Source organism: Oryctolagus cuniculus, chromosome 2 (genome assembly GCF_964237555.1).
Source record: "Oryctolagus cuniculus chromosome 2, mOryCun1.1, whole genome shotgun sequence".
In the NCBI taxonomy this organism is placed as follows: Eukaryota; Metazoa; Chordata; class Mammalia; order Lagomorpha; family Leporidae; genus Oryctolagus; species Oryctolagus cuniculus.
This window is the reverse complement of record NC_091433.1, coordinates 12,620,508-12,646,585: the sequence shown is the minus strand read 5'-3', so window position 1 is coordinate 12,646,585 and position 26,078 is coordinate 12,620,508.

The following is a 26,078-nucleotide window of genomic DNA, read 5'->3' as shown; positions in this document are numbered from 1 at the left end:
CCCAATGAACTTTTAAAGCCAGATTGACGGAGGAGGCCAGCTTACTGACTTGGAAATTGCTCAAGCAGTGGTTTTTAGAGGTTTATTACATAAACCTCAGTTCAAGTCTGACTTGTCTGGGAGGGAGTGGGAACATGGCCACTTGAAACAGTGAGATCGTGACCCAAACACTTGCCTGTTCTCCTCTTCCTTGTGGCTGGTAATTTACCAGGTAAAAATGCAAAGACCCTGGCACTTTGTACTGCTTAAACAAAACACAAGCAAAAGAAAGAAAGGTCTGGGGATGCTTTCTTCTGGAAGAGGCAGATTTTCTAGGCAGAAAAAAGGGATTCCAGCTCCCAGAAAGGATGCTGGTAAAATGAGATTTAGAAAGCAAGTCCACAGGCAGGGCTTCATGTACCAGATTTATGCATGCTGTCAGCTTCTGAGCAATAAAATTATTGTCATTTTTCTGCCCTGAGTTACTGCCTCAGGTTTCTGGGAATAGGGCTAGAATATTTCCCACTTGGTGACATTTATTGTCATCACCCCCCATAGCTAAGTTCACCCTAAGTCTTCAATCTCTAGTTCCCCACTAAATCTTGTGTCTAAAATCATCCCCTAGTCCTGTTTCCAAAGTTAACACAAATAGGAATCAGGTGACAGGTTCATTTTATAGTATTGTGTCGAGGTAGATTTCCATGTCTCTGGCAGCTGAGAAATTGCTGAGCATTTGAGATCAGGGTAAGCACCTGAGAGCCTACTTCTGTAGTACAGACAGGTCTGTGGAGCGCCTTCATGATGGATACTATGATGCATGAATGCATCATGCCCTGGAGGCTTTGTCCAGAGAAAATTGACTAGAGGTGAAATTCTCATCTGTGTGTGCGCATGTGCAGGTGAATCAGATGTTCCCCTCTGTCTCTCTGTCTTATCCTGCCTCTGGCTTGGAATTGGTGGATGTTTGGCACTTTGGTATTCTTTCCTAGCTCCATGAACAGTGGGAGTCTACACACTGATAGTAGCTAGCCAGTGCTCACCTCTCAGGAATGGATAGCAGTGGTTGAAATACAGTGTTGGCCTTGATGCTCTTCCATCAGTACCATTATCCTCATTTTCATCCTCATCATCACTGTCACTACTTTTATTGCAATAATGTTTGTCATGATCATTGTCATTACCATCATTCCTAACATTTACTGGAAGTTTTCTCAGCCTAATGCTGTGCTAGGCACTTTTTAAGTATGATCGATATAGCTAGGATTGTTAAAGGGATCATATAAATAAGATCAAATGTCTGGTAATAATAATAGAATTAAAAAGGAGAAAATGTTCCAACATGGGAAGCAGTCCACACAACAGACTCATGGAATGACAGTCATTTTAAATAGCACTCTGACCTCAGAATCAGCTCTTAAGGCATTCTCATCGGGCTGAAAAGCCCATGAGCATTTCAGGTATGGAAAGCCAAGACATTGTGGCAAAAAATGTTCTACATGAAGGATCTCTGTGAGAGACCCCAGTGGAAAGAAGTGTCCATTGAAGAAGGATGTACTTTTCTCTGAAGGAGGAGAGAACTCCTACTTTGCTTATAGCGTTGTCTAAATACTGATGGAGAGTGTGGATTCAAAAGGCTTCTATAGCCTTCATAGCTCATGTCAAGAGCCTCAGGTAATCACTGATGTCATACATAAAAGTGTTAATTGTTAATGTACAGTGACTCCTTGTTAAATTTACTTCCCATGCAAGACATCTGTCCTCAATGAATTGTATTATGAGAATTAACTGTAAAACTTGTTCTCAAATAACTTTTTTTTGTGTGTGTAAATTGTTAATCTTTACTTAGTATAGAGTTGATTTTCTGTATATAAAGTTAATTAAAAATGAATCTTAATGGAGAATGGGATTGGGAATGGGGGACAGAGGAAGAGGTGGAGTGAGAGTGTAGGTAGGAAGAATCACTATATTCCTAATGTTGTACTTATGAAATTCATGCTCTTTAAATAAAAGGTTTCTTGGGGGGAGAATAAGTACGATCTTTAGGGTGGACATTTGACCTAGTGGTAAAACTCTGGTTAAGATGCCTATGTCCTATGTCAGAGTACCTCCGTTCAGTCCCTGGTCTGTTCCCAATTCCAGCTTCCTATTAATGTAGACCATGAAAGGTAATAGGTGATGGCTCAAGTTGTTGAGTCCCTGCTACTTACATGGCAGACCTCGTATCTGGCTTTTACCTGGCCCAGTCCCAAACATTGTGATTATTTAAGGAGTGAAACAGCAGATAGGAACTCTGTCTCTAAAATAAAGTAATAAAAACTTAAAGAAGTGTGATCTTAATAAACTCATATCAAAACAAATATTTTTGTGTGTATGGCTCAGAGTAACTGTCTTTTAGTTTATTTTAAAGGCAGAGTTACAAAGAAGGAATGAATATTCAAATATTCATGTGTATATGTATATGTATATGTATATGTATATGTATATGTATAATCCCCAAATGCTCACAATGGCTAGAGCTGGGCAAGACTGACTCCAGGTTCAAGGAGCTTCATCTAAGTCTTCCCCATTGGTGCAAGGACCCAAGCACTTGGGTCCTCTGCTGCTGCCTTTCCAGGTGCATTAGCAAGGAGGTGGATTGGAAGTAGAGTAGCTGGGGATTGCATTGGTGTTCATAAGAGATGCCAGTAATGCAGACTTCTCACAAGAGGTAGAAGAGTGAATGATGGGCCAAGAGACTTGATCAAGAGTTTATGATTTCTTTTTTAAAAAATATTTAATTCACTTTTATGACTTTATTTAGGTTATGCAAGTTTAATGTGTTTCATATATACAGATATAGGAACATAGTGATATTCCCCGTCCTACCCTCCCTCCCACCCATGCTCCAACCCTCCTTATTCCTCCCTCTCCCAATACCAGTCTTAATTTTTACAAAGATCTACTTTCAGTTTACTTAATGATTGTAAATCTAACCCACACTAAAGAAAAGAGTTCAATGAATAGTATGAAGGAAAAAAATCACTGTTCCTCAACAGAAGAGATAACATCTATAAACAATCATCAAATCTCAAAGTGCCCATTTACTCTAATACATTATATTTTAGGTACTCTATTAGTTACATCAGATCAGGGAAAAACATATGGTATCTGTCTTTTTGGGTCTGGCTTATTTCACTAAGTTTAATGATTTGTAGTTGTACCCATTTTATTGCAAAATACAGGATTTCATTTTTTTTTATAGTTGAGTAGTACTCCATAATGTATATAACCATAATTTCTTTATCTAGTCAGCAGTTGATGGATATCTGGGTTGATTTCAATATCTTAGCTATTGTGAATTGAGTTGTAGTGAAAATGGGGTACAAATAATTCATATGTTGTTTTCTTTTGGTTTGGGTAAATTTCCAGGAGAGGGATGACTAGATCATATGGTTGGTCTATATTTAGATTTGAGATATCTCCATTATTATCTTCCACAGTGGCTTTACTAGCTGACATTCCCACCAACAATGAATTAGGGTATCTTTTCCCCCTGCATTCTCACCAGCATTTTTTGTTTGTTGATTTCTGTATGAGAGTTATTCTCACTGGAGTGTTATGAGACCTCATTGTGTTTTTTATTTGCGTTTCCCTGATGGCTAGTGATCCTGAGCATTTTCTCAAGTGTCCGTTGGCCATTTGAATTTCCTGTCTTGAAAAATGCACAAGTCCTTTGCCCCTTTCTTAACTGGGTTGTTTTGTTGGTTAACTGGTTGAGTTTTGTGATCTCTTTATATATTCTGGTTATCAATCCTTTATCAGTTGTGTAGTTTGCAAATAATTTCTCCCATTCTGTTGGTTGTCTCTTCACTTTGCTGAGTGTTTCTTTTGCAGTGTAGAAGCTTCTCAACTTGATGTAATCCTATTTATCAATTTTGGCTTTGATTATCTGTGATTCTGGTTTTTTTTTTTTTTTTTTTTTTTTTTTTTTTTTTTTTTTTGCAATAAATCTTTGCCTATGACGATGTCTTGCAGGGTTTCCCCAATGTTCTCCAGTAATCTGATTGTATTGGGTCACAGATTTAGGTCTTTAATACATTTTGAGTGGATTTTTGTGTAAGCTGTAAGGTAGCAGTCTTGTTTCATACTTCTATATGTGGAGTTCCAGTTTTCCCGCACCATTTGTTGAAGAGACTGTCCTTGCTCCAGGTATTGATTTTAGCTCCTTGGTCTAAGATAAGTTGGTTATAGATGCATGGGTTGATTTCTGGTTTCTATTCTGTTTCATTGGTCTATCCATCTGTTTTTGTATAAATACCAGGCTCTTTTGATTATAACCGCCCTGTAGTATGCCTTGAAATCAAGTATTGTGATGCCTCCAGCTTCGTTTTTGTTGTTGTATAAGGTGGCTTTAGCTATTCAAGGTTCTCCTGTGTTTCCATATGAAATTCAGCATTTTTTTTGTAGATCTGAGAAGAATGTCATTGGTATTTTGATTGAGATCACATTGAATTTGTAAACTGTTTTTGGTAATATGGACATTTTTTGATATTGATTCTTACAATCCATGAACATGGAAGATTTTTTTTTCATTTTTAGATGTCTTCTTCTTTAATGTTTTATAATTCTCATTACAGAGATCTTTGACATCCTTGGTTAAATTTATCCCAAGTATTTAATTTTTTGGTATCTATTGTTTATGAGTTTGATCTTAGAAATTGTTTCTCAGCTGTGGCATTGTCTGTCGATACAAAGACAATTGATTTTTGTGTGTTGATTTTTATATTCTGCCACCTTACCAAACTTTTATGAGATCAATAGTCTCTCACTAAAGTATTTTTGACCCCCTATATATAGAATCACATCATCTGCAAATAGATAGTTCTACTTCCTCCTGTTCTATTTGTATTCCTTTGATTTATTTTTCTTGCCTAATTGCTCTGGCTAAAATCACAGGACTATATCAAATAGCAATGGTGAGAGTTGGCATCCTTGTCTGATTCCAGATCTTAGGGGAAATGCTTCTTGCTCTTCTCCATTCAATAAGATGCTGGCCATGGATTTGTCATAAATCGCCTTGATTGTGTTGTCAGTGCTTCATGGTGGGACCAGTATCCAGGGTAATAGCCAAGTTGGGCATGGTAGATCTCTTCTTGTTGAAAGAAGGAGGGGAATGGTCACCTCTATTGGTGTGATCAACCCCTTTCCTCCTCTCCTCCAAGCTAAGAAATGCCTGGGTGTTAGCCCCCAATGTTTTAAATACTCATTCACACTGCCTTATGAACTGCACAAATCATCTGCCTAGTCCTCACTATAAGCACAGTTTCTACTGCAATGGCCCATCTAAGGCAACCAAGGAGCTCTTAATGTCTGTAGCTATCACCAGTGATTTCCCAGAGACCTAGCTACACCCTGCACCTTCTCATGTAGCTAGAGTCCCCACAGTCTCAGCACACAAGGTTCCCATAATCACTGGGTACACAGGTTTTACTCTTCCCTGCCAGCCTGTCCAGTCAACAGAGACCGATGTTTCCCAGCTAGCTTCACCTAAGTGGCTTGAGTTCCAGAGCCTGTCGTAAGTTGGGAAGCTGAGGGTGCCTCACAGTCCTACATGGGTGCCCAGCCATCTGTCAGTCCTCCCAGTCAGGCTCAAAGTCTGTGGGGGCTGCAGCTTTTTTTTTTCCCCTCTGCTAGAATCCCTGGATCACACACGTATACAAGAGCCACTGGCCAAATGTTGCCCTCGCCCCATCATTGCTGCCAGTACTGCCAAGAATATGGTATCCTGGCTCAGCCAGTTGCTGTGTACACACAGCGAAGCGTTTGCAGCTGCTGCTCAACCCAAAGTAGCACCCGCCCTTTCTCATCTGGGAGTTGATGCCATTGTGGAGAGGATGAGGTGGGATAAATGTGCCCCTTTTACTTCCACTGGATTTGTGGGTAACTGCTAGTGATGGCTAGTCCTTAGGGCTCCAGTCCAGACTTATGCCACGCTCTCCCTCTGGGTATATCACTGCAGGCCACTACAGTCTAGTCTCACCTCTGTCTCCAAGCTGTGGCACACTCCAGATCTCGGCTGCTGCAGTTGGTATTGTGTACATGTTTGTGCTGCACATCTGCACCTTCCACATAGGTCTGCAGGGTTCCCCTTCCTTTTGTAGAATTTCCAGTATGGTTTTCTAATTCTCCCCTGAGAGTATGATTCCTACTTTATTTTTCTATTTATCCCTAGCCTAGTGCAGTATGTCATTTCCTAATCCACCATCTTGGAATCTTTCAAATATTTTTTTGAGTTCTTTGATTTCAAAGCCAATATCCTCAATACCATACCGTGCTGCTTCATAGAGGTTCTGTCATATTCCGAATCAGTGGGATTGCTGGAGTTGGGTTCAATTTAAAAAATGTACTTAAAGCTGGATTCTAAAATGAAACAATGAGATCTTTTCTCTGAGCTCTCTCAGGGATTAAACATTTAGTGACTTATTAGAGCACATTTTAGCTTTCATTGCAGCCAGCAAAATACACATATTTTGGGATTTGACCTTACTGTTTGGTTCTGTGCTACTCTGACCCTTTGCAAACCCACTTGCCAACCTCTTCAAATGACATGTTTGCACTGAGTTTTATTTCCTAGTGGAGAATTCCTATGCGTGACTGTTTTGTTAATTTTTTTCTCTTCAAGGAAAGGAGGAGTTGGAGAGACTTATTTAGCTCCGAAGACTTCATAAGAATCTATGATCAGAAAAGTAAAAAATGAAACAATACTGAAACCCACCTAAAAAGTCTAATTCTCATAGTTCTGCTATATTAATGAACATAAGAAGGTCTGTGCCTGGGGGTGGGATGGATGCCTGGGGGATTAAAGAGGGAGGTAGCCTACATTGTAGGATAAAATATAACATTTGTGGGCCATAAAATTTTCTCATGAGCTATTTTCCATTGAATTCTGTCACTGCTTCATGATATGTTCAGGAACTTAGCCTCTTCCCATTCATTTGCTTTGTAACAGAAACACTGGATTAATATATAAGGGAAAAGACATTTTGGTGATAGGTTGAAAAGAGAAGAGGATATTGATCAGAAAAATGTTCTAGAGAAACACATAATCATGTTTGTTTTGGCTTTAGTACTTATTTAAAAATATTTCAATAGAATACTGTGCACTTAAAGGGTTGAGTTTTAAAAATGGGAATAATTTTATTAGAGAAGAGTGAATTGTTTAAAATTGGAGTTGAAATATTAGTCTCCTCATTCTGATGAAGTCTGGGAAATGTGTTTTATGGGCTAAGAGAACTTAAGTGTCTTCCTTATATATCTGAAATCCCTTTGATGGTCTCAACTCTTTGGCATTAATGCAAAGGGGGTAGAAATCTAATCAATGCAGAAAACTAATGAGAAGTGTCAATTTACAAGTTATGTATTTGAAAGGCAGATTGACAGGGAGAAACAGAGATCATGCATCCATTTGTTTATGCCCCAAATGACTTCAACAGCTAGGGCAAACCTAGGCTGAAGCCAGGAGCTAGAAACTCCAGCTGGGTCTTCTGTGTGGGTGACAGGAACCCAAATACTTTGCCATTCCCATCCAGATCCCGGAAATGCACCTGGAAGGCAGAAGATGATATTCAGACTAGCTGGAATTCAAACGTGATATGGATACAGGCATCCCAAATGATGGATTAACTTGCTATACTACAATGCCTAAGGTGAAAATCAAGTTTTTCTTTTTAAAGATTTATTTATTTATTTGAGAGGCAGAGTTACATGGAGAGGGAGAGACGGAGAAGTTTTCCATTCTCTGATTCACTCCCCAAATGGCTGCAATGTCCAGAGCTGGGCCAATCCATCAGAAACTAGGAGTTTCTTCTAGGTCTCCCAAGTGGACACAGGGACCCGAGCTCTTGGGCCATCTTCCACTGCTTTCTCAGGCCATCAGCAGGGAGCTGTATTGGAAATGGAGCAGCCAAGACTCTAACTGGTGCCTATATGGCATGCTGTCACAAGTGGAGGCTTAACCTAGTACCCCACAGCACTGGCCCCAAAAGTCAAGTTTTGAACTCTAAGAATGAAAGCTCTTCTCTGGCTCAGAATTTTCTTTCTTGCAGGTTGTTAATAGAGTAAAATAGATAATACATGTCAAGTTTCCATATATTTACTTTATTATTTACAGCGACTGTAACTTGTGAATGGATGAAGCATTGTAGAACTGGAGAAGTTCTCAAGCTCATGGTTTTAGACACACTTCCTATCATTGACCATCCAGGCTTATCTCACTGTCGCATCTTTGGCTTTATCTCACAAACTTTGCACAAGACTCTTTCATAAGGTGGGCTGAAGTAAGCCACAAGTGGCCTTTACATTTCTCTGGTTTGCAAAAATGAGAGTATCCTAGTGTTATGGTTTCATGCTGGTTTTTCCCCTCTGACACTCATGCTGAATTTGATACCATTGTGGTGATGTTGAGAAGTAGGATCTTTTAAGAGGTGATTATCTCATTAAAACAATTACAAATCCCAGCAGTCCAACTTTGAGAATAATGGGTATTAATCCATTCATGACATCAGAACCTTCATGGTCTAATCATCTCTCCTTAATTCCCATTTCACAGCAGTATTGCATTCAGCATTATGTTGCCAATAAATACTTTCTGGGAGGCATTAAAACCATTGCACTGACCTAAGAAATATGTATGAAGGTACTTTAAAAAGTACCCTTCATGGAAGGTGGGCACTTGGTTGAATAGTTCAGATGCCAGTTGAGACACTTGCATCCTACATCAAAATGCCTGGGTTTGGCTTCTTGCTCTGCCTGCCAATTCTGCCTTCCTGCCAGTGCTGTTCCTAAGAGATGGCAAGTGATGGCTCAAGCAGTTTTGAGTCCCTGTCATCCACGTGGGAGTTCTGGATTGAATTCTTGACTTCTGGTTCCAGCTTTTGTCCTAAAATCAGAAACAGATCTACAACTTGAATCCAGGTTCTCTGACATGAGATGTGAGTGTCCCATGTGGCAACTTAAACACTGTCCCTAAACTTGTGTTCTTAATTCCACTTTACATGGATTTTTAGAAGTCCCCTTGTATTCTTCTATTTTATTATACCCATGTTTCAAGTTAGGAAATCATGGCTTAAAGAAGCTGAGTAACTTGCTTCAGGCCCTGAGGTGGCAAATTGGCTGGACCATGAGGAACCTGAGTGTTGGGATGCTTCCTCCCAGCTCTCAAGAGTTAATATGGATGTGCTCATTGTCTGGTTAAGAACTAAGTCATTTACTATTGATCCTTAAAAAGCCACTGTCCTTTTTTCCTAAAGTATCTCTGTAAATGCTGTATATTGATTTTATAAAGACAATCTAAGCTATTTTTTTAAAAAAACTACGAAAAATATGGATTTTTGTTAAAAACTTGAGTCTCTAAAGCCATTTTGATCTTCCATGATTGTGTGTGTGTGTTTTTTTTTTTTTTTGACAGGCAGAGTGGACAGTGAGAGAGACAGACAGAGAGAAAGGTCTTCCTTGTGCCGTTGGTTCACCCTCCAATGGCCGCTGCGGCCAGTGTGCTGCGGCCAGCGCACCACACTGATCCGATGGCAGGAGCCAGGTGCTTATCCTGGTCTCCCATGGGGTGCAGGGCCCAAGCACTTGGGCCATCCTCCACTGCACTCCCTGGCCACAGCAGAGAGCTGGCCTGGAAGAGGGGCAACCAGGACAGAATCTGGCGCCCCGACCGGGTTAGAACCCGGTGTGCCGGCGCCGCAAGGTGGAGGATTAGCCTATTAAGCCGCGGCACCGGCCCATGATTGTGTTCTAACTGATGACTCTCATCAAAGGAAACTAAATGTTAACAAAGCACATGAAGGGTTGATATTTTTGAAATACTATATGTATGTGAGGCTGAATTATCTTACTAAAGCACCCAACGATTCTTATTTGCTATATTAGGCTCATGTACTTAGTGGCCATCAACATAATTTTCTGTTCATCCTCTTACTGGAGGGTCACACCAACTGGAGGGTAAGATTTGGTAACCTTATTGTACAGCTAAGGAAACCGGGGCTCGGAAGGACCAGAGTATTCTAGGTGACTTGGCTAGATAAGAGCCCACACTAGAAACCAGAGTGCCTGCCTCCCACCGCCTAACTGCTGGGAGGTGGAGGAGTCATCAGTGGAATTTCATCCACTAGGGTTCACAAACCATTGTCACTGCTGACAAAGGCCTCTTCATTTACAACTTGCCAGCACAACTGAGGCCAAATCCACCATTCATCCTTCATCTAAGTTGGTTGAGTGGAAAGTCTACCACTATCTAAGCCAGGAAACCCACCATTCCTGAATCTTACAACTTTCTGCCTTCCTGTTTTCTCCTTCATTTGAAATTCCATTTTTTTCTTATACCAAAATACTTATCAAACCTCATTCTTCCATGTCTTGATCATTACCCCCTGTCAGAAAGATTTGAATTCAGTATTCCCCTAACAGTTAAGTATCCCTGGTCTCTAATTTTTTTTCAGTTCAAAGTAGGAAATGTCAAACCATGAGGTCTGAAGTTGGACTGCTGGGATTTGTAACTGTTTTCACCAGTAACTGACTCAAACTTCCTGGGCAAACCGTTTAGCTTTCTTTGCCTAAATTCCTCTTCCGTTAAATGGGGAAGATAATAGTAACAACCTTACTGGATTATTCTGAACATTAAATGAGGTGTTTAGGATATGTGAATATATAATATACAAATATATATATATACATATATAAAGAACTCGTTAATGATAACTGCTATTATCCATATTTCTTTTGGACATTGGAGCAATCTTTCTAAAGCATTAATCTAGTCATATTACTTTCCTGTTTAAAGCCTTCAGTGGCTTCTAGAACCTGAAGAATTTCATTCCACACATCTAAAAAAATATTTTACTTATTTGCAAGGTAAAGTTACAGGGAGGAGAGGGGAGGAAGAGGGGGTGGGGAGGGGAGGGAGAGTCTACCATTTGCTGGCTTACTCTAATAGTCAAAATATCATCTTTTTACAGAGAGGGAGAGACGGAGATGGATGACTGCAATGGCTAGGCTAGGCTAGGCCAGGCAAAAGCCAGGAACCAGGAGCTTCTTCCAGGTGTGTCACATGGTAGAGGGGCCCAAGCACTTGGGCCAACTCCTGCTGCTTTTCCCAGGCCACCAGCAAGGAGCTAGATTGGAAGAAGAGCATCTGGGACTCAGACTAGTGTCCATATGGGATACCAGAGTTGCAGGTGGCAGCTTTACCTGCTATCCCACAACACTGTCCCCCATTTTTACTTCTTCTATGGATTGTCTGTTTGTAGATGTTGCCTTTTTTCTTATTGGTATATATCATTTATTTTATTTACTTTTTAAAGATTTATTTATTTATTTGAAAGTCAGAGTTACACAGAGGAGAGGCAGAGAGAGAGAGAGAGAGAGGTCTTCCATCCGATGGTTCATTCCCCAACTGGCCGCAATGGCTGGAACTGTGCCGACCTGAATCCAGGAGCCAGGGGCTTCTTCCAGGTCTCCCACGTGGGTGCAAGGGCCCAAGGACTTGGGCCATCTTCTGCTTTCCCAGGCCATAGTAGAGAGCTGGATCAGAAATGGAGCAGCTGGGTCTCGAACCAGCACCCATATCGGATGCCGGCACTTCAGGCCAGGGCATTAACCCACTGCGACACAGCGCCGGCCCCAGTACATATCATTTAAAACTGAATTCTAGGCTTCTGGTTTCAGCTTGTCTCAGCCCTGGCTTCTGCAGGCATTTCTATGAACCAGCAGATAAATGATATTTCTCTGTTAAATAGACAGGAAGGTAGTCAGTCTCCCTGTTCTAAATGTGGCAAACATTTTCTTTCAGTTTATACTGTTTCTTTAAGCTTTTCTGTGATGTCTTGGCGCTATAGGAAATCGTCAATTTTATGTTATAAAATGTGCTGCATTTTTCTAGTTACGGCTTCTGGGTTTTGCTCTGGCTTTGGAAAATCCTTGCCTACTTGAATATGAGTTATTAAACTTTTTCATATTCTATTCTACTTTCATTATTTTTCTAAACATTAATATCTTTCATCCATTTAGAATGGAGTTTTAATTATAATGTGAGGTGAAAACATGTGCTCCAGATGGATATCTAGTTGTAGCAAGTAATCTGTATTGTGTTCATCTTTTCTGCTTTGCTTTGAAATACCATTTTTGCTATATGCCACATAGCTCTGTGTCCCCGAATGCAGTCTTTCCTGTGTGCGCTATACTGTTCTGTTTATTTATTATTATGCCAGCGCTCCAGCTTTCTAATTTCTATAACTTAATATGTAAGCCTAGTTTTCTTGATTTCTTGTTTTTCCAAGATTCTGGTTGAACTGAAGATACCCTGTGTGCTGCCATAATGGCACAAGAAGATAGCACACTTCCCTCGGCTGCTTCTTAAAGATGAGCATTCCTCTGCTGTTTCCACTTTACGTGTGATGTTTTCTGTTGCTAGATACCCTCTGTTGGCTTTCAATCTATTGGTTGCCTTTTATTCAAGCTGAGTGTTGAATTTTTAAACTACTTTTTTGGCATCTCTCAATATGATTACATTTTTTGTTTATTTTTATAAATTAATGATTGGGAATTCATCAAGCTATTTTTTCTTAACATTGACTTATTCCTGAGATTTTTCCTAAAATAAAAAAGCATTGCCAGGTTTGACTTGCTAGAATCTTATTTAGGATTTTCTATTTTTTTTTTAAGATTTATTTATTTGAGAGGTAGAGTTATAGTCAGAGAGAGGGAGATACAGAGAGAAAGGTCTTCCATCTGTTGGTTCACTCCACAGCGACCACAATGGCTGGAGCTGTGCTGATCCGAAGCCAGGAGCCAGGAGCTTCTTCCAGGTCTCCCACGTGGGTGCAGGGGCCCAAGTACTTGGGCCATCTTCCACTACTTTCCCAGGCCATAGCAGAGAGCTGGATTAGAAGAGGAGCAGCCGGGACACCAACAGGTGCCCATATTGGATGCCAGGGTTGTAAGCAGAGGCTTAACCTACTATGCCACAGTGCCGGCCCTGTGTGTATGTTTATAAGTAAGTTTTAACAAAGGGTGTGGATTTGCATGCTGTATATACCGAAATCTGGTTTTAACTAAAATTGTGCTAGCCAAATAGAACGAACTGAAAAATTTCTTATGTTTTCCCGTGCTCTGAGATGGTTAAAGATTTATTTTTTTGTCTTCTGAAAAATGTATAGCATCGACTGTTTTAATCCTAAATCTTTGACTACCTTTCCAGTTATTCCTTGTTAACCTACTCAGTTTTTAAGTTCTTGAGCCAATTTTTCATCTATATATTTGTAGGAAACCATATGTTTCATCTTCTGAAAGTGGAAATTTTGTTCTTCTATATTGCTTACTATGGTGATAGGCATAGCATTTCATTTACAAGGTGTTTAGTGCTCTCTAAGGTAGGTACATACTGTACTGACTACACCCATTTTACAGAAGTAGAAATTGAGGCGCATAGGAATAGGTTAGTACTTTCACAGCAAGTGGTGGATGAGATATTCAAGCCCGGCAGTCTGGTGCTAGACATTGCTATGATTCTCTGAATCCTTCTGTTTGTGTAGTTATGCCTATCTTCTTTTTCCTAGGAATTTATTATCTCCTCTCTTTTACCTCATGTTGAAACTTGCTACAGGATTGTCCATTTCATTATTATTGCTGTTATTTCTCCATTCAAAACTCAGTTTATATTTTATGGACCAAGACTTAAAAACTTATTTTGCATTTACATTGCATTAATTTGTTTTTATGTATTAATGAGTTTCATTACTTTTTGTATTTGTGATTTCTTGAATATTTATATGATTTAACATAGTAAAAACACCAAACACTTCTGAATAACACAGCAGTTGCATCTCAAAATGCTGTTCTGTGATGCTGTCATTGGTGTGAATTTTGCAAGAATCTTTTAAAAAATGATTTATTTATTTTTATATATTTGAAAGGCAGAATTACAAAGAGAGGGAGAGACAGAGGCAGAGGTAGAGATCAATCTTCCATCCACTGGTTCACTCCTCAGATGGTTGCAACGGTCAAGGCTGTGCCAGGCTGAAGCCAGGAGCCCAGAGTCTCTTCCAGGTCTCCCACATGGGTACAGGGGACTGAGCACTTGCATCATCTTCTGCTGCTTTCCAAGGCATAGTAACAGGGAGCTGGGTTGGAAGTGGAGCAGCGGGTTCTCAGACCGGTGCCCACAGGGGATGCTGGTGCCACAGGTGGCAGCTTTACCACTATGGCACGGTGCCAGCCCCATACTTTCTACTTCTGGAGTTTCCTGAGATTATCTGCCTGACCTGTATTTTTAATTCCTTCATGAGAATTTTTTTAACTTTTATTTAATGAATATAAATTTCCAAAGTACAGCTTATAGATTACAATGGCTTTCTCCCCCCACCCCCATAACTTCCCTCCCACCCCCCGCTTGCTCTCCCCTTCCATTCACATCAAGATTCATTTTCAATTCTCTTTTTATACAGAAGATCAATTTAGTATATATTAAGTAAAGATTTCAACAGTTTGCACCCACACAGAAACACAGAGTGAAAAATACTGTTTACTAGTTACAGTGTTAAATCACAATGTACAAAGGACAAAGATCCTACATGTGGAGTAAGTGCACAGTGACTCCTGTTGTTGACTTAACAAATTGACACTCTTGTTTATGGCATCAGTAATCACCCTTAGGCTCTTGTCATGAGTTGCCAAGGCTATGGAGGTCTTTTGAGTTCGCCGACTCTGATCATATTTGGACAAGACCATAATCAAAGTGGAAGTTCCCTCCTCCCTTCAGAGAAAGGTAACTCCTTCTTTGATGACCTGTTCTTTCCACTGGGATCTCACTTGTGGAGATCTTTCATTTAGGTCATTTTTTTTTTTTTGCCAGAGTGTCTTGGCTTTCCATGCCTGAAATACTCCCTTCATGAGGATTAATACATGTACTCCTATATTCTGCTTTGTATTTCTTATGGAAGCTACTTGATTAAGCTTGTTGATGAGAATACCAGCTTCTTACCTCCATATAGAAATGCGATTGTTTTCTAATAGATGTTTATTAATTCATCCTACTACTTGCATGGGTTGACCATTTTTCTGCTTGCTTTCTAACAACTTTTGCCACTTGTATTTTGAAACTGTGTTGTAGAATGCTGTCATAGGATTTGGGTGGATTTATGATTTATCATCATGGAAATATCTTGTTTCTCATTTAATGTTCCACCTCTTTGAATTTTATTTAATCTGAAATTACAATTAAGGCACTGTTTGCTTTTGAGTAGGATAGACTGGGGAGAAGCAGCTGGAATTTGCCCAGTTTACTTTCCTCTGCCACCTTACTTCTAAATTTCCAAGGTTTCCTTTTATCGTGATTCCTACAAACAGCAAAAGGAGTTTGTATGGTTTGGTTTGACTTGGTTTCGTCTTCATGACCAATCTGAGAGTCCCCATGTGGTGAACATGACTCTACTAAGTTCGTTGTGAGCAATGATCTATTGGGATTTTCTCTTACTATTTTGTTTCATAATTTCTTTGTGTCCTTCCTGCCCTTTGTTAAATCTGTATTTCTCCCTTCTGGTTGTTTGGGATACATATGTGCTACTTATGCTCTTCTAGCCATTTCCTTTTAATTGTTGATATGCACTGAAACGTATTTTAAAATTGACAACTAGAATTAATCTTAATGCGCTGAATCTGGCATGTTGAGTGATTGCCTATACTTCCCCCTATAGGACTGTGGTTCCCAGTCACTTTCATTTTGTGGAACAGTGACATTTCTGAAAAATACATTTTGGTCCTAAATAGGATTGTCAAATTTTATTTTGTCAAATAAGAACATAAGAAATCCTCAGCCCTACCTTCCATCTGTCATACACCATTGCTACCACTTTTTAACAGAAAGGATATGACAGTGTTTCACAAAGTTCATAGGAAATGGAAGTAAGACATGAGTTGGTTTTGGTGCAAAAAGTTTTTGGAATCCATCCATTCAAAGAGGCTTCAAAAATTCATGAAAATTATATACTGTGAAAAGACCATCTATGGATTTCAAAATAACTTTGCATTAAAGTAAACTTCTCTCTCTCTCTTTTAAAGATTTATTTATTTATTTGAAAGGCAAGGGGGAGTGGAGAGAGAGAGTGGGGGTGGGGGAGAGAGAGATTCCATCTGCTAGTTCATTCCCCAAATGGCTGCAAGTGTTGGGGCTTGGTCAGGAGCCCAGAATATCATCCAGGCCTCTCACTTGGGCAAGAGGGGTTCAAAATATCTGGGTCATTTTCAGCTGTCTTCCCGGACACATTAGCGAGGAGCCTGATCAGAAACAGAGCTGCCGTGACTTGAACTGGCACTCTGATATGGGACGTTGGTGTCACTGGCTGTGGCTTAACTGAGTCTGCATGATGCTAACCCTATAAATCAATTCCATTTTCCATGAACCTTTCCAAGTTCCCTCATATTTTAATGCCAACAAATTATGGAGGATATGGTCTCATGGAAAGGATGATTTGAAAAGGTGATATAGATGCATTTAGCTTCATGGGAAATATTATTCTTGTTTTTCTCATCTCACTATGAATCTAGGAAAACCCCTCCATGGCCTGCTGAATTGATTCCTGGCTTTTGGGAGTTGTTTGGTTTGTCAATGCTTTTTTTGCAGCTTAATTTTTCCCTTTTCCAATTCCTACTGCTTCTTGCATATTCCAAACTTTCTTCCTTCCATTCTGTTGCCTTCTCCTTCTCTCTACTCTTATGTACAAATAATGTTCTCTCTCTCTGAACTGTCTTTCCCCTCCTCTTATCTATAGGGATTGTAATTTGTGTGAGGGATAGGTTTTTGAAGAATTTACACAATTCAAAGTAACATAATTGAAGATTAATTTACTCACAGATCTGACAAAGGAATTTCTGATGGGTATTTCTGTTTTTCCAGCTCAAGTGGTACTAGTATAAACACTGATGATAGTTCACTTTGCCTAACAGCAGTGAAAATAAACAATTCCTGATGAATTGAATGTTTTGGAAATTGCATAATTTCAAATTTCATGCATAAATTGGGACTTTGTTACAGTTTTTAACACCATATACTTTCAGATTAATTCTGTTGCATAATATGCAACTATAATGAAGATTATAGTACCGCCTCTGATTTCTCATTAGTGCTTGATTATATTTGTGATAATAATTGCAATTGCTACCCCAGGAACCTTCACTCATTCTACAACAGAGGAGTTGTGGCTCTGATTGGATAGAGCCTAAGCTCTTGATTGGGCAGAGTGGAAGTTTAACTAGTATGAGTATTGTTGGGTTTCAGAAAATGATGCCCACAAATATGGAACCCTGATATGCTGAATATTTTAAAGTAAAAGCCATTGGAGAGTGGGTGCTGGGAGAAGCTTTAGTCTGACATTTTCCTCACTGCCTTCAGATCAGACCTGCCAAAGAACAGTGCTTGCCTTCCATTCTCACCTTGAAGTTTCATTACTCTTTGCAGGAAAGAAGACTGAGGAAGGTAACCACACCTGGATACTGTCTAACTCTGAGGCTTGTTCAAATACCAAAATAATTCCTGGGTGATTCTTGTCTCCTGGGTTCATTAATCTCCCCTCAAATCATGTGCTACTCCTTTTTTAAATTTTATTTTTAAGGAATACAAATTTCATAAGTACAACTTTAGGAATATAGTTATTTTCCCTACCATACTCGCCCTTCCACCCACACTTCCACATCCCCTCCCCTTGCTAGTCTCATTCTCCATTAAGATTCATTTTCAATTAACTTTGTACACAGAAGACCAACTCTATACTGAGTAAAGATTTCAACAATTTGCACACACATAGTCACACACACACTTACACACAAAAACTGTTTAAGAACTAGTTTTTACAGTTAACTTTCATAATTCAACTCCTTGAGGACAGAGGTCCTGCATGGGGAATCTGTGGACCGTGACTCCTGTTAATTTAACAATTAATACTCTTAGGTATGACATCATTGACCACCCAAGGCTCTTGACATGAGCTGCCTAGTCTAAGGAAGCCTTTTGAATCCACAAGCTCCGTCAGTATTTGGACAAGGCCATAAGCAAATTAGAAGTTCTCTCCTCCCTTCAGAGAAAAGTATATCCTTCGTTGATGGCCACTTCTTTCTGCTGGGGTCTCACTAACAGAGATCCTTAATGCATAACATTTTTTTTTTTTTGCCACAGTGTCTTGACTTTCCATGCCTGAAATTCATCCAGACCAGGAAGCTTTAAGGGCTGATTCTGAGGTCAGAGTTACTTAAAGTGATTGTCATTCTATGAGCCTGCTGTGTGGAATGCTTCTCATGTTGGAATATTCTTTCCTTTTTAATTATAGCTATTATTATTACCAGACACTTGATCCTATCTATATGATCACTTTAACACTTGATCTGATCACTTTAACAATTAAGATTGCATTTTTACCACTAAGCTTACTGGGATTTGGAGTCCCATGACAAGTTTTTAAACTGTTCCCTTAGAAGTAAGTCCAAAGGAATGTATGCAGAACTATATAGCTTTACAGTTATAAACTTCCTTTTCTCTTATTCCCACTCTTATTTTTTACTGATCTATTTTCAATTGACTTTATACACATGTTTAAATCTGTTAAGAATTCAACAAATAGTATGAAGAAAAAAACTGAAGAAACAAAAGAAGTGAAATGGTTCCTAAAAAGTCAAGACTGGAGCAGCTCAAGTCATCCCTTCTCCAAGTGTCCTTTTGCGTCTACAGACTGCTTTTTAGGTACTCTATCAGTTCTCACAGATCAGGGAGAATATATGGTATTTGTTCCTTTGGAACTGGCTTATTTCACTAAGTATTTATATTTTCCAGATTCATCCTTTTTGTTGTAAATGACAATTTTATTTTTTTTAATGCTGTGTAAAATTCTATAGTGTACATATCCAAGTTTCTTTTTTTTTTTTTGACAGGCAGAGTGGACAGTGAGAGAGAGAGACAGAGAGAAAGGTCTTCCTTTGCCGTTGGTGGCCGCCGTGGCCAGCGCGCTGCGGCCGGCGCACCGCGCTGATCCGACGGCAGGAGCCAGGAGCCAGGTGCTTTTCCTGGTCTCCCATGGGGTGCAGGGCCCAAGCACCTGGGCCATCCTCCACTGCACTCCCTGGCCACAGCAGAGAGCTGGCCTGGAAGAGGGGCGACCGGGACAGAATCCGGCGCCCCAACTGGGACTAGAACCCGGTGTGCCGGCGCCACTAGGCGGAGGATTAGCCTAGTGAGCCGCGGCGCCGGCATATCCAAGTTTCTTTATCCAGTCTTCAGTTATGGGCATTTAGGTTGATTCCATGTCTTAGCTATTATGAATTAAGCTGGAATAAACATGAAGGTGCAGATAACTCTTTTGTTTACTGATTTCATTTCCCTTGGGTAAATTCCCAGGAAGGCTGAGTCATACAGTAGGTCTATATTCAGATATTTGAGGTATCTCCATACAGTCTTCCTTAGTGGTTTTACCAGTTTACATTCCCACCAAGAGTGGAGTAGGGTATATTTTTCCACACATCCTTTGCCAGCACTTGTTGTTTGTTGATTTCTGTATGAAAGCCATTCTAACTGGGATGAAGTGAAACCTCACAGTGGTTTTGATTTGCATTTTCCTGACAGCTAGTGATCCTGAACATTTTTTCATGTGTCTGTTGGTCATTTGGATTTCCTCTTTAGAAAAATGTCTTTTTAAATCCTTGGCCCATCTCTTAACTGGATTGTTTGCTTTGTTTTTGTGGAGTTTCTTGATACCTTTGTATATTCTGGTTATTAATCCTTTTTCAGTTATATAGTTTGTAAATAATTTCTCCCATTCTTTCGGTTACCTCTTCACTTTCTTCAGTTTGTTGTTGTTGTTGTTGTTGTTTTTTTTTTTTTTTGCCATACAGAAACTTCTCAATTTGATGTAATCCCACTTGTTAATTTTGACTTTGACTGCTTGTGCCTCTGGGGTCTTTTCTAAGAACTCTTTGCCTGTGCCAATGTCTTGCAGGTTTTCCCCAATGCTTTCTAATAATTTGATAGTGTCAGGTCATAGACTTAGATCTTTAATCCATGTTGAATGGATTTTAGTGTAAGGTGTAAGGTAGGGGTCTTGCTTCATAGTTCTGTATGTGGAAATCCATTTTTCCTAGCACCATCTGTTGAAGAGACTGTACTTGCTCCAGGGATTGGTTTTAGCTCCTTAGTCAAATATAAGTTCATTGTAGATGTTTGGGTTGATTTCTGGCATTTCTATTCTGTTCATTGGTCTAGCCATCTAGTTTTGTACTAGTACCAAGCTATTTTGATTATAAATGCTTTGTAGTTGTCTTTAAATCTGGTATTGTGGTGCCTCCATCATTGTTTTTGTGTTATAAGGTTGCTTTAGTTATTTGAAGTCTCCTGTACCTTCATATGAATTTCCAGCATCTTTTTTTCTATATCTGAGAAGAATGCCTTTGGCATTTTGATTGTGATCAAATTGAATCTGTAAATTCCTTTTGAAAGAGTGGATATTTTGATGATATTGATTCTTCCAATCTATGAGCACAGAAGATATTTTTCATTTTTTAGATTTGTATCTTCTATGTCTTTCTTTAATGTTTTGTAATTTTCTTCATAGCGATGTCTGACATCCTTGGTTAAATTTATTCCAAGGTATTTGATTTTTATGTAGTTATTGTGAATGGGATTGATCTTAGATGCTCAATTTCAAATTGGCATTGTCTATTTATATAAAGGCTGCTTATTTTCTGTGTATTGACTTTATATCCTGCTACTTTATGAAACTCTTTTATGAGTTCCAATAGTCTCCTAGTGGATCTTTTTGAATCCCCTATATATACTATTATGTTATCTGTAAATAGGGATAGTTTGACTTCCTTTTTCCCAATTTGTATCCTTTTGATTTTTTTTCTTACCTAATGGCTCTGGATAAAACTTCCAGGACTATATTGAATAGAAATGTTGAGAGTTGCATCCTTGTCTGGTTCCAGATATCAGTGGGAATGCTTCCAACTTCTCCCATTCAATAGGATGCTGGCCATGGGTTTGTCATAAATTACCTTGATTGTGTTGAGGAATGTTCCTTCTATACCCAATTTGCTTGGAGTTTTTATCATTAAAGGGTGTTGTATTTTATCAAATGCTTTCCCTGCATCTATTGAGATAATCATATGGTTTTTGTTCAGCAGTTTGTTAATGTGATGCATCACATTGATTGATTTTACAAATATTGAACCATCCCTGCATACCAGGGATAAATCCCACTTGGTCTGGGTGGAAGATCTTTCTGATATGTTGTTGGATTTTATTGGCTAGTATTTTGTTGAGGATTTTTGCATCTATGTTCATCAGGGAAATTGGTCTGTAATTCTCTTTCTCTGTTACATCTTTTTCAGGTTTAGGAATTAAAGTGATGCCGCCTTTGTAAAAAGAATTTGAGAGGATTCCCTCTCTTTCAGTTGCTTTGAACAACTTGAGAAGAATTTGATTTAATTCTTTAAATGTCTGGTTGAGTTCAGCAGTAAAGCCATCTGATCTCCTGGGCTTTTCTTTGTTGTGAGAGTCTTTATTACTGATTCAATTTCTGTCCTGGTTATGGTTTTGTTTAGGTTTTATGTCTTCATGGTTCAATTTAGGTAGGTTGTATGTATCCAGGAATCTATCCATTTCTTCTAGGTTTCCCTGTTTGTTGGCGTACAGCTCTTTATAGTAATTTCTGATGATTCTTTTTATTTCTGTGGTGTCTGTTGTTACATTCCGTTTTTCACCTCTTTTTATTGATTTGGGTCTTCTCTCTTTTTGTTTAGTTGGGTCAGTGATGTGTAAATTTTTTTATTTTTTCAAAAAAACAGCTCTTTATTTTGCTGATCTTTTGTATTTTTTGGTTTTAATTTTGTTTTTCTCTAATTTTAATTTTTTATTTAATCTTGCTAGTTTTGAGTTTGTTTTGCTGTTGCTTTTATAGGTCCTTGAGATGCATTGATAATTCATTTATTTGGTGCCTTCCCAATTTCTTGATGTAGCCACCAGTTGCTATAAACTTTCCTCTTAACACTGCTTTTGCTGTATCCCATAAATTTTGATATATTGTGTTGTCATGTTCATTTGTTCCCAGAAAGTTTTTGATATCTCTTGATTTCTTCTATGACCCACTGTTCATTCTGGAGCATGTTGTTCAGGCTCCATGTGTTTGCATATGTCCTAGAAATTCTTGTAGCTAAGACAGCGCCGCAGTTCACTAGGCTAATCCTCTGCCTTGCGGCACCGGCACACCCGGTTCTAGTCCTGGTCAGGGCGCCAGATTCTGTCCCGGTTGCCCCTCTTCCAGTCCAGCTCTCTGCTGTGGCCAGGGAGTGCAGTGGAGGATGGCCCAAGTGCTTGGGCCCTGCACCCCATGGGAGACCAGGATAAGTACCTTGCTCCTGCCATTGGATCAGCACGGTGCGCCAGCCGCAGTGCGCCGGCCGTGGTGGCTGTTGGAGGGTGAACCAATGGCAAAGGAAGACCTTTGTCTCTGTCTCTCTCTCTCTCACTGTCCACTATGCCTGTCCAAAAAAAAAAAAAAATAGAAAAGAAATTCTTGTAGCTGATTTCCAGCTTCATTCCATTGTGGTTTGAGAAAATGCATTGTTTGATTTCAATTTTTTGGAATTTGTTGAGACTTGCTTTATGGCCTAGCATGTGTTCTATCCTAGAGACAGTTCCATGCACTGGTGAGAAAATATGTATTCTGCAACTTTAGGATGAAAAACTGTAGATATCTGTTAGGTACATTTATTATATAATGTCAATTACATCTGCTATTTCCTTGCTGATTTTCTGTCTGATCTGTCCGTTGCTGAAAGTGGTGTATTGAAGTCTCTCAGTACTATTGTATTTGAGTCTGTGTCTCCCTTTAGGTCCCTTAACATTTGTTTTAAATAGCCTGGTGCCCTGTAATTAGGTGCATATACAATTATAATAGTCACATCTTCCTGATGAAAAATCCCTTAATCATTGAATGGTGCCCCCTTTTTGTCTCTATTAATAGTTTTTGTGTTAAAGTGTATTTTGTCTGATATTAGGATGGCTACACCAGCTCTTTTTTTGGTTTCTGTTGGCATGCAATATATTTTCCATTCTTTCACTTTCGGTCTGCATGCATCTTTTTGTTGGTGAGATGTGTTTCTTATAGGCAACAAATAGATTTTTTTTAATCCATTCAGCCAGTCTGTGTCTTTTGACTGGAGAGTTGAGATCATTTACATTCAAGGTGACTATTGATAAGTAGCGAATTTGCTTTGCCATTTCCCCAAAACTATTCCTATTTATTACTTTGAATTACCTTTGAAGTTTTACTGAGATGTTTTCTTCCTTTACCATCTTTCGTAGTGATGACCATGTTTCTGTATTCCTTTGTGCAGCATGTCTTAAGCATCTTCTATATGGCTGGATGGGTGGTGACAAATTATTTTGATTTCTGTTTATTATGGAAGGCCTTTATTTCACCTTCATTCCTAAATGAGAGCTTTTTTGGGTATAGTAATCTGGGTTGACAGTTTTTTTTTCTCTTAAGACTTGGAGTATGTCTCACCATTCTCTCCTAACCTGTAGGGTTTCTGTTGATGTCTGCTGTGAATTTAATTGGAGATCCTCTGAAAGTAATATGGTATTTCTCTCATATTTTCGATTTTTTTTCTTTATGTTTTACTGTGGTGAGTCATAATGTGTCATGGTGAGGATCTTTTTCTGGTCATTTATATTACGAGTTCTATGTGCTTCCTGTACTTGGATGTCCTTTTCTTTCTCCAGATTAGGGTAGTTTTCTGTTATTATTTCACTAAAAGGCCTTCTAATCCTTTCTCCATTTCCACACTTTCAGGAACTCCTAGAACCCATATGTTGAGTCATTTGATAGAATCCTGTAGATCACCAACAGTGTTTTTTACTTTTCTAGTTTCCTCTTCTTGTTTTTGGTTGATTAAATAATTTCCTGTGCTTTGTCTTCTAAGTTGGATATATTTTTCTTCTGCTTCACCAATTTTGTTGTCAACGCTTTCCACTGCATTTTTTATTTTTCTATTGAATTCTCCATTTCATTTTGATTACTCTTTTTAAAACTTTTATTTAATGAATATAAATTTACAAAGTACAGCTTATGGATTACAGTGGCTTCCCCCCCCATAACGTCCCTCCCACCCGCAACCCTCCCTTTTCCCACTCCCTCTCCCCTTCCATTCACATCAAGATTCATTTTCAATTCTCTTTATATACAGAAGATCAGTTTAGTATTTATTGAGTAAAGATTTCAACAGTTTGCACCCACACAGAAACACAAAGTGAAAAAAAAAAACTGTTTGTGTACTAGTTATAGCATTAAATCACAATGTACAGCACACTAAGGACAGAGATCCTACATGCAGAGTAAGTGCACAGTGACTCCTGTTGTTGACTTAACAAATTGACACTCTTGTTTATGGCATCAGTAATCACCCTAGGCTCTTGTCATGAGCTGCCAAGGCTATGGAGGCCTTTTGAGTTCGCCGACTTCGATCTTATTTGGACAAGACCATAATCAAAGTGGAAGTTCTCCTCCCTTCAGAGAAAGGTACCTCCTTCTTTGGTGACCTGTTCTTTCCACTGGAATCTCACTTGTGGAGATCTTTCATTTAGGTCATTTTTTTTTTTGGTGGAGTGTTTTGGCTTTCCATGCCTGAAATACTCTCATGGGCTTTTTAGCCGGATCCGCATGCCTTAAGGCTGATTCTGAAGCCAGCGTGCTGTTTAGGACATCTGCCATTCTATGAGTCTGGTGTGTATTCCATTTCCCATGTTGGATTGTTGTCTCCCTTTTTTTTTTTTTTATTCTATCAGTTAGTATTAGCAGGCACTAGACTTGTTTATGTGATCCCTTTGACTCTTAGTCCTATCATTATGATCAATTGTGAACTGAAATTGATGACTTGGACTAGTGAGATGGCATTGGTACATGCCACCTTGATGGGATTGAATTGGAATCCCCTGGTATGTTTCTAACTCTACCATTTGGGGCAAGCATTTTGATTACTCTTTAAGATCTCAGTTTCATAGGGGAAATTTTCTTTCATGTTCTTATGGATTTCAGTAGTTCATACATTTACTTCTGATAATTTCTATGTAATCTTACTAATTTTTGAATTCCATTTCTGGCATTTCTTCATCTCATCATCCTCACAATCTAGTATTGAATTGTTGTATTCTTTTGTGAGTTGTCATTGTATTCCTTATTCTTGTTTCTTGAATTGGTGCATTTGTTGTTCAGCATTTGTGGAGATACTATGTCTTTGTAGGTAAGTGGAGTGTCTGCTTTCAGTGAATATCTAGAGGCTTATGTGGGTGTGATCAGGGAGCTCTGTCAGTTCTCCAGGGTGAAGGTGTCTAAAGTGCCACACCCAGGTTTGCTGTGGTAAATCTCCTTTTTTAATCAGAAGGGAAGTTTATTCTGCTCAGCTGAGCTCTAGTGTTTAGAACAGTGTTGAGCGCTAGCCCCAGTGGGTATAATATTCGTCTGCTCTGCCCTCAGGACCACACAAAGGATCTGTGCTGTCCTCAGTGTAAGCTCGGATTACCCAAGAATGTCCCTCACCAGGTAACTAGGAAGTCCTAAGCATGTGTAGTCTCCCACTGTGACTGCTCAAAGTCCCAGCCACACTGTCAATCCTCCCACACAGCCTCAGTTTTTTTTCATAGTCTTGGGCACAGAAGCCTCCCATATGCATGAGCTCCCAGACCCCTGTTAGTTTTCTAAACCAGAGTGAGGAGTCTCCACTTAGCTGGTTGCTGGGCATGGATACGAACCGGCACAGCTGTTATATGTAGCCAAAATGGCGCCACACTATTGGCTTGTTACTGGACACCATTGTAAAGTGATTGGGGAGAGAGAAATATGTCTCTCCCTTTTTCTCCTCTATTTTGGCAAGTTCACTATCCCCCATGGGGCTCTAAGCCAGGTTCCCTCTAGGCTCTTCTACAGATTTAGTGCCAATGGTTTGAGCTGCTGTGGTCTGGTCTCTCCTCACTTTCCATTGCTGGTATGTAGGCTCTTGGCTCCTGAAGTACTGAGTTGTGG